This window comes from Chrysochloris asiatica, unplaced genomic scaffold (assembly GCF_000296735.1).
Source record: "Chrysochloris asiatica unplaced genomic scaffold, ChrAsi1.0 scaffold00010, whole genome shotgun sequence".
Classification (NCBI taxonomy): Eukaryota; Metazoa; Chordata; class Mammalia; order Afrosoricida; family Chrysochloridae; genus Chrysochloris; species Chrysochloris asiatica.
Genome location: NW_006408528.1, coordinates 14208021 through 14217956, shown reverse-complemented (window position 1 = coordinate 14217956; position 9936 = coordinate 14208021).

Here is a 9936-nt window from a genome sequence, read left to right as displayed (position 1 = left end):
ATGCTGACCAGCCTAACGCCTCCACCATGCCCTCTTGCAATGCTCTCTTTTGGAACATTAATTATCCTCTTTCAGTGTAAACAAGATGAGAATTATTAACAAGATGATGGTGTTTGGTTCGCTTTCACAGATCCAAAAAGAGTTGAGTGTCTCCTGTGGTTAACTGCTGAGGGCCAAACATTGAGAATTCCTTTCTGTTGAAGCCTAAATCCCTGAAATAACATTGGGCAAGGAAGAGTTTTGCCAAATGGAGGGTGCCTTTAGCACTATGTGGTAGAACAAACACAGGGAGATGCTTTTGCTGTAGGTTAATTCTAAAACATCCTATGTCACTGTTGCTGACAGCCAGTGCTCTGAGAACACGGATGCCTTGCTCCATAAAGCTACCAGGAAGTATAGGATAAAATCCTTCATCACAATTTAGAATGACACCAATCTTAAAATCAGTGACAAAATCAGAATGGGTTTGTTATGAAGACTTCAACTGTGTGTGGTATAAGCAACCAGAACCAGACTGATTAAAGCGCTTAATGTTGCAAACTGAAGCATGATTTCTTGAGATTTGTATGTCTTTTATATGGATGTAAGTTTGCACTGAACTGCAAATTAAAACATATTCCTTTCTGTGGGTCATAATCCAAATAATCTGAAGATACTTACTTAGAATAGTAACTTTTCCCATAAAATTCCTCTTATTTGCAAATATTCCTTCATATAAAATCAATTACTCAGAGGGAAATTTTGTATTGTGCATAAAAAAAGAAATAAATATTTTAAAGAACGGTGATCACACATGTATGGTGTTTCCACTGTTTTCTTAAAGACAAAAAAATAGGAAATACCCCCCCCCCAAACACACACACACAAACCCACTGTCTAGTGCATTCAGACTCATAGAGACTCTACAGGACAGAGTAGAACTTTAAAACTTGAGGGTTTCCAAGGCTGCACATTTTGACAGAAGCAGACCACCACATACATCTTTTTCCTGTGGAACAGCTGGTGGATATGAACCACCAACGTTTTGGCTAGCAGCCAAGCGCTGTATCACAGTGCCACCAGGACTCCTCTACTGTTTACTTACACCATAGTAATTTCATCTTTATGAGACTTTGTCTCTTTCCTTCTGCCCTTCTAACTGTTTTTCCTTTTTGTGAACCTACTAATTCGGGGAGACAAAGAATTCTGTAGTAAATTTTCTTGTCTCCTGTGTCTGGACACTGAAGAAACAATCTTCAGATGCAAATTCCACTTCAGTTCTGAAAACCTTTATTTTCATTGCTGAGCAAGTTAAAATTTGCCACATGTGGCGGTGGTGGTGGTTATGTACTGTGGAGTTGGTTCCTACTCATAGCGACTCTGTACAGGGTTCCCAAGGCTGTAAATCTTTACGGGAGCAGAAAGCCTCATCTTTCTCCTGTGGAACAGCTGGTAGATTAAAACTGCTGACCTTGTAGTTAGCAACTCAGCTTGTAATCCACTACGCTACCAGAGCTCATATGACCTACCAACTTTACCTCACCAGAACACTTTGTGGTGTTGTTGTTAAGTTCCGTCAAGTTGGTTCCAACCCATAGAGACCCTGCATAGGGTTTCCGAGGAGTAGCTGGTGAGTTTGAACCACCAACCTTGTGGTTCAAACCGACCTTGCAGTCTAGCTCATTAACCCACAGCTCCACACCATACCAGAACACATTACTCATCTGCAAAACCAGAGCTGGAACCAAATGCCAACGGCCTTTCTGGTCCTAAAATTCAGTGATTTTTATCATAAAAGCTCTGAAGACTATGAATTGTGGTGAGTAGAAAGAAGATTGTCTTTATTAAAGACTAACTTGCTAAGATCGACTCTTGAAAATTATAATAATGCAATGTAATGGAGGGGTTTGAAAAACAAGCCATTTTGTCCTATTAGGGAAATTTGTTTATCAATCAAAATGAATTAAACTTTTCTCTTTTTAAAGGAAATTTAGAGAGAAAGTTTCTGACCTCTCTCAAGAATCCAACTGTTAGCTTTAGTAACTCTCATTCAGCAGTTTCCTTACTCTGAGACAGAGCCCAAGTGTTCATGCTTATGTATTTCCTATCTAAAACATGTTCAATATATCTTATGTCATAACACACTGGGCGAGTCATCCATGTTGCTGTTAAGTTAGTTGAGGCGGTTCCAATCTATAGTGACCCTGTATAGGTTTCCAAGGAATGACTGGTGAGCTTGAACTGCTGACCTTGTGGTTAGCAGGCTAGTGCTTATTTTACAGTGCCACATCCACAGGAAACCCCAAGTGTTGAAGATGCAATCCCCACCTCAAGGAGATCAAAAACATTTCATATGAAGACATTTATTCTCTCCTCTTGGAGTCCTGGTGTGGCACTGTGGGTAATGTTCAGGATTGCAAGGTCAGTTTGAATTCCAAGATCGGTAGATCGAGCTCACCTGCTGCTCATTGGAAATCCTATACAGGGTTGCTATAAGTCAGAACCGACTCCACAGCATTCAACAACAAAAACTTGTATCTTCTTCCCGAACAGACAACAGGTGATTATTCTTCATATAATTACCCTTCACAGATTTGGAGACCTTACCATGACAGGGAGCATAGTAAATTCGCTTGGGTAAAGATAAATGATTTCCTTTTGAAACAATTTCTACTTTTACCTGATCATGCTTTATGGGGGGTTGTCTCCTGCTTTCATTGTCAGCCTCTTTTCCAGAAATAGGGGCTGATACACCTGTAAGCTGCTTTTCTCAAGTCATCTTTCCAAGGGTTTAACACGTTTATGTTTCTGTAGTGAATATCTCCTGCAAGGGAGAAAAAAGAAACAATAACAAATTCAGCTTAAACTAGGAAAAACCTTTCCAGATTGTACTTACTTAAACTTTAGTTGGGTTAACAGTTAACTCCATAAATACCTCAGGTTAGGAGACGATGGTTGGGGCAGATATCATTAAGATGCAGTAGACACTAATTGCTCCATCTCTAATGAAGATGGGAAATACCCCAATCTTTCCTAGCTTCTAGGGAGAATATCGGAGTCCTGGTGGGAAGTTGTACGATAAGTACTGGACTGCTAACCATAAGGTTGACAGTTCAAACTGACCAGACACTCCTCAGAAACAACAGGGAGAATTATAGGGGGAAGCCAGGAACTAGGGGGAAAAAACACAGAAGCAGATGTATCTATTCATTCATTCATTTAATAAATAGTTAAGAACTGTTGAGCTTAAAAAGCTTACATGCTAAGGGGGTAGTGGTAATGGTGGTGGTTGTGTGCCACCAAGTTGGTTCTGACATATATACAGCTATCCTGTGTAGAGTTTCCGAGGCTGTAAATCTTCATGGGAGCAGAAAGCCTCATCTTTCTTCCACGGTAGATTCATGGAGCTATAGGTAGATTTGACAGTAACCACACTGACCTTGTGGCTAGCAGTCCATCTCATAATCCACTATGCTACCAGGACTCCTTTATTATTTTTAAGATAATAAAATAAGAAATGACTCATGAATTAAAAGATATGGCAAATGCTTATTGACAGAGGACCATTGACAGGGGACTGAGAGGCCAAGGTAGGAAAACATTCCATAGGGTAGTCAGGGAAGGTTGTCCTTGGTCTCAGATGGGAATGAGATGGTTTTTGGAAGTACACCATCAGACCTTTCTTCTGAGTTACCTCGGGATGGATTCAACCCGTCATCATTTTGGTTAGTACTGGATTCAGGTTTCTACATACCTGGGGCTGGTTCACATGAAGTTAAAAGAGAAGCCTCACAAGGCATTTTTTTTACTTGGATTGCATTGGGAGATATTGGTAGAGCAATAAAATGAAAGGGAACAATGCAATTTCCCACGGAACTTTGACTAAATCTTAAATATTTATAATTCTTAGTTTTCTGATTAGAAATCAATAACTTTGTTGATTTTTGAATGCATAGAATACCATCTATACACTAGGCATTATATTAAGCACTTCAGTACATGATCTCATTTTTACTCCATGAGGTAGTTATGGTTCGTCTCCGCATTGCGCAGATGTAGACACTGATACTTAGAGGAAATACATGATTTGGCAAAGGAGCTAAGACTTTATCATTCTAACCTATATGCTTCTGTATACTTAACTGGTCTTGGTTCCATTATTACTCAACCCAGACACATTCTCACTTCTTGTTGTTGTTATGTGCCGTTGATCCAACTCATAGCGACCCTGTATAGGATTTCTGAGGAGTGGATGTTGAGTTTGAACAGTTGACCTTGCAGTTCAAACCGACATTAAGTTCCAGAGCATTAACCCACAGCACCACACCAGGACTCCATACTCTTACTAGTAGATAAAATAATCTACTACAGGCATAAAGGCATAAGAGCATTTAACAGACAATTCTATGGGTACTACCATATATTATTTTTTAATGGAATGCAAACAAGATTAAAAAAAAAAAAATCTGTTTCAACCAGCTACAAACTGAATACCTATCTATCTGAATAACAGCTTTGGCCCTCCAGGTAGAGTACCAGAGACTGTATAGTCTAATGGTGGGGTCAACACATTAAAATGATTAGTAATTATTCCAAGATTCACAGTAGAAGTCTTTTCCAGTGCTCTTGGAGCTCACAAGAGAGGGGATTAATTCTGCCTGGGAAGAGATTTGTTTTTACTAGTTATCATCTCTCTGAAATTGAATACTCTGGCACTAACAGACTCTGGTGTGGGTGGGCAAGTGTTAGAAACACAGAGCTTTATGTGCCCCAGAAATAGAATTGGGCTTTTTTTAGTATAAAATAAGATGTGACACTTAAATTGCATGGTAAATACACATGAATGAGATTTTGTAGAATATATTGTCCACAGAGTTTTTCTTTGGATATTGTCTTTAAGCATATCTAAAGGATTATTTCCAGTTCATAATTTAAGCAAAAGTGTTATAATTTTGGTGACAGTTTGCATGGCTGGGGCATTTAAGGGGTTGCTGTTGTTAAGTGCCATCAGGTTGGTTCCAACTCATAGAGACCCAATTAAGGGGTAGAGAATAAAATAGAGTCAGTATACTGAGAAAAGACAGTTAAAGAGTAAAAGGAAAACAGTGATGTTAACAATTAGCCTAATTGCTAAAATGGAAACCTAAGATGACGTTTAGGAGCTCTGGTAGCGTAGTGGTTACGAATCGGGCTGCAGGCCACAAGGTCAGCAGTTCGAAACTACCAGCTGTTCCACAGGAGAAAGATGAGACTTTCTGCTCTTGTAAAGATTTATAGCCTCAGAAACCCTGTGCAGGGTTGCTATGAGTTGGAACTGACTCCACGGCACGTAACAACAACAAAAGATGAATTTTAAACAGAATTTGGAATTTGTTGTTCCACCACCATCTTTCTTAGTTTGCTGGAGCAGACAAGAGTGGAGACAGCAGTTGAAAAGGGATGCAGGTTCATAGAGGTTCCTTTACTTGTGGGCATCTCTAGTATTCTAAAATTCTATGATTCTAAGTAACAGTAAAATGGGCATTTGGTGGACATCTATAAATACTTCTTAAATTGAATTTAGTTACATTTGTTGCTGAGAAAGGAAGATGATGAGGGTGCCCCAATATTTCAAAGGTAGAAATTGGAAAGAGAAAGGAGTCTTTTAACATAAACAGAAAAAGCCTGACTGAGCAAAGGAAGGATTAAAAGTGAGGAGAGGACCTGGAGAGATCAGATTCCCAGGGTGATTCCTAAACTAGAGTAATCACAGAGGTGTTTGTTCTTAGAAATTGTCTACAAGTTACTAAACTGACTATAAATTAACACCACACATACATACATACATGCGCCCACATGAATGCATGTGAGTGTATGTGTGAAAATAACATCTTTAGAACCTCATTAATCGCATCTGCTAGTTTAGTATCAGCCTTTACCAGCTTTCCCTTGTCTACTTCAAAGGGGGGCAGCATTTTCCCATGTCCTCTTTATTCTGTTCTATTTCAAGAATGTTTTCTCTCTGCTATTGTTTCTTCCAAATATCTCTTTCTATTTTACCTTGTTTTTAACCCTTTTCTGATATTCTCCCCCTCATATATTGTCATTTCTTCTCCTTTTTAATAAAGTCTGCTTTCTTTTTGTTTCAAAAATTAAAAAATAACCTATATCATTTTCATCTCTCAATGATGAACCATCTAGAATCTCAGCTATTTGAAAACAGCTCTATAATAAATACTACTTAAAAGAAAGTTTTTATTTTTATTTTTAATGATTCTGAGTTGAGCGCTTCACAAAAATGGCCAAACAAAAGTCATCCATATTCTATGCAGATTGTAGACTTGGCTAAGGAATCCTGAACAGTGTTTCTCAAACTTTGAAGTGCTACATATCGGCAGGGAATGTTGCTAAAATCCAGATTCTGATCTGTCAGGTCAGCAGTGAGACCTGAGACTCTGAATTTCTTTCTAGGCCCCAGGTGCTGCGACTGCCTATGTTGTTACTGTTATTAAATGCCATCTACTTGTAGTGGTAGCATAGTGGTTTCGAATCGGGCTGCGAACCACAAGGTCAGCAGTTCCAAACTACCAGCTGCTCCGCGGGAGAAAGATGAGGCTTTCTGCTCCCGTAAAGATTTGCAGCCTCGGAAACACTGTTCAGGGTCGCTATGGGTTAGAAACGACTCGACGGCACTTAACAACAACAACAGTTGTAGTGTAGTGGTTACAAGTTGGACTGCTAACCTCAAAGTCAGCAGTTCGAAACTACCAGCTATTACATGGGAAAAAGATGAAGCTTTCTGTTCCCCCAAAGATTTATAGCCTCGGAAACCCTGTACAGGGTCGTTTTGAGTCAGAACCGACTCACTGCACGGCACACCACCACCACGAGTTGGTTCCATCTCACCACCAGTTGGTTCCATCATTGAACTGCTGACCTTTCAGTTAACAGTCCAGTGTTTGTCCTACAATACCACGCCAGGACTCCATTATTCTCTTTGTTGTTGTTGTTATGTGCTGTTGAGTCGTTTCCTATCCAAAGTGACCCTGCATAGGGTTTCTGAGGATGGCTTAGGGGTTTGAACCACCGAATTTGCAATTCAAACTGACCTTTTAGTCCAACACATTATCCTGCAGTTCTACAAGTATTTAAATGTCTAAAACAAATATATTTTCACTCTAGTTGTGGAATAGTATTGAGTTAGAAGGAATGCAGCTTGGTAGGCTTGGAGACTTAGTAAGAGCAGATCCTATTAACCATGTTGTTGTTGTTCTGAAGTGCCGTTGAGTCAGTTCTGACCCATAGTGACCCTGTATAGGGTTTCTGAGGAGCAGCTGGTGAGCTTGAACCACTGGTGTTGCAGTTCAAATGGCTTTGCAGTCTGGCTCGTTACCCCACAGCGCCACACCAGGTCTACTATTAACCATATTATCCGTCAAATACTCACCTCCATATCAATCCAACTCAACTGTGACATCCTTGGATGCAGGAATACTTCCTCGTTTTTTCTCACACAATACTGACGTTAACAGAATGTACTCACATAGCATTTCATGAATGAGCATCTGTTGTTACGATGATTGTTATTGCTGTTAAGTGCCAATGAGTGAATTCCGACTCATAGTGACCCTGTATAGGGTTTCCAAGGAGCAGCTGGTGAGTTTGAACCACTGATCTTGTGGTTCAAACTGACCATGCAGACCAATGCTTTATCCTACAGTGTTACACCAGGAATATATTATCCATCTGCTACAGATTAATATAATACCTGGATGCTTTCAAATAACTTTTTATTCCTTTCAATAGCTCTGAGGGTGGGCATCATTTGACAGCAGAGGAAACAGAGATTTAGAGGCGAAGAAAGGAAACGAGTAGAAGGTTATCCCCACAGGTGTTGCAAAACCAAGGAAAGCAAAATCGACCACTGGGCCATTTGCTTTTTGAAGTAGCTATGGTTATGTAGCCCTCCTTTCTTCAATTCCCAAGTAAATGAGAACTGATGGTCTATTATTTACTTTTAATTTCTATGCCATATTGATTTTCTTAATACTTTTCATTCTCATATGAGTTTATTAAATAGAGGGTTTCTGGAAATAAATGTTTCTTGTAGAACATTTAAAATTAGAAAGGAAGAAATAAATTATCTATAACTTCACCAGAGATCAGCAACATTAACATTATGACATTATGGCTCATTTCTCCCCAGTAGTTTTTCCATGCTAGAAATATTAATTGTACCTGCTTATCCTTCACTTATTTTAAATTGAGTTTAAATTGAGACAGCAATTCCTTTTGCAGTTTACTTCTTCCAGTCATTATTTTAGATTTGACAGGTAAAAGTACTTTACATAAAGACAAATGTGAAATGTTGAATTACTCTAGCACCAAGATGTTATATCTGAGGGTGAGTGTTAAAGAAGTTCAAAGTATACAATAGATGATTTCCATGCATTCAGAGTAAGTCTTTTCAATTTTCCCTCAGTCTGGAATCTATTTTCCTCCAGACACAACTATAGTAGTATAAATAACTCCTCTATGTGATTGCAGTAGTGTCTGTGTAGAAATAACATTGGATAATATAACTAGAGAGAGAGTCCATCCTCCTTGGTAATAGGCACACACGTACAATATCAAAAAGAAAATTTCAGCATTTGCATAATTTAGATACTAGTATTTATCAGAATTTGAGAAGTATAAGGGATAATGACTATATAACATTTTGTTGTTGTTGTTGTTAAGTGCTGCAGAGTTGGTTCTGACTCATAGCGACCCTGTATAGGGTTTCTAAGGAGCAGCTGATGATTCAAACCAACCTTGCCATCTAGTGCATTACCCCACAGCGCCACACCAGGACTCCTATGGATAGCACTTTAGGTCTATGCTATAAAATCTTCAAGGAGAAGCCCTGACACCAGTTCTATTCAAACTATTCCTAAGCAGAGAAAAAGACGAAATACTCCCAAATTCATTTCATGAAGCTAGTCTAATCCAGATACAAAGAAAATAGCAAGACCAAAGTTGACGATTTGAAAAGAATAAAATTTACAAAGCATGGTACAAATTGTGTCCCTCATGAAAATAGACACAAAAATCCTCAAAAAAAAAAAAAATCATAGCCAATAGAATACAACACCATATAAAAAATAACAAATATACTGTGACCATGTGAATTTCATACCAGGTAGCATAGTGGTTATAAGTTGGGTTGCTAACCTCAAGATCAGCAGTTTGAAACTACCAGCTGTTCTGTGTGAGAAAGATGAGACTTTCTTCTTCTGTAAAGATTTACAGCCTCAGAAACCCTATGCAGGGTCACTATGAGTTGGGACCGACTCCACGGCACATAACCACCACCACCATGCATGCCTGGTGTGGTGCTGCAGGATAAGCACTGGACTGCTAACCACAAGGTTCAAGCCCACTAGCTGATCCTCAGGAATCCTATACAGGGCGTCTATGAGTTGGAACCAACTTGATGACACTTAACAACAACTACAATGCAAAGATGGTTCACCATTCAAAAAGCAGTCAACATAGCCCATTACATAAATATAACAAAGAAGTATCAATAGATGCTGAAAAAGCATTTGATAAAATCCAATACCCATTTCTGATAAAAACTCACAGGAAAATATGAATAGAAGAAAAATTCCTCAGCATAATTAAGAGTATATGCATAAAACCAACAGCCTACATTATTGTATATGAAGAGAGACTGAAGGCATTCTCCTTGTGAACAGGGACCACTTCTATTGTATATTGTATTGTAAGCCCTAGCCAGAGCAATAAGGCAAAATAAATAAATGGAAATAAAAGGCATGAAAATTGGGAAGGAAGAAGTAAAATTATCTCTATTTGCAGATGAAATCTCAGAGATACAGCAAGAAACTACTGGAACTAATAGAAAAATTCAGTAAAGTGGCAAGGTATAAGATCAACATACAAAATCAGTCAGATTCCTCTACATGACCAAAGAGA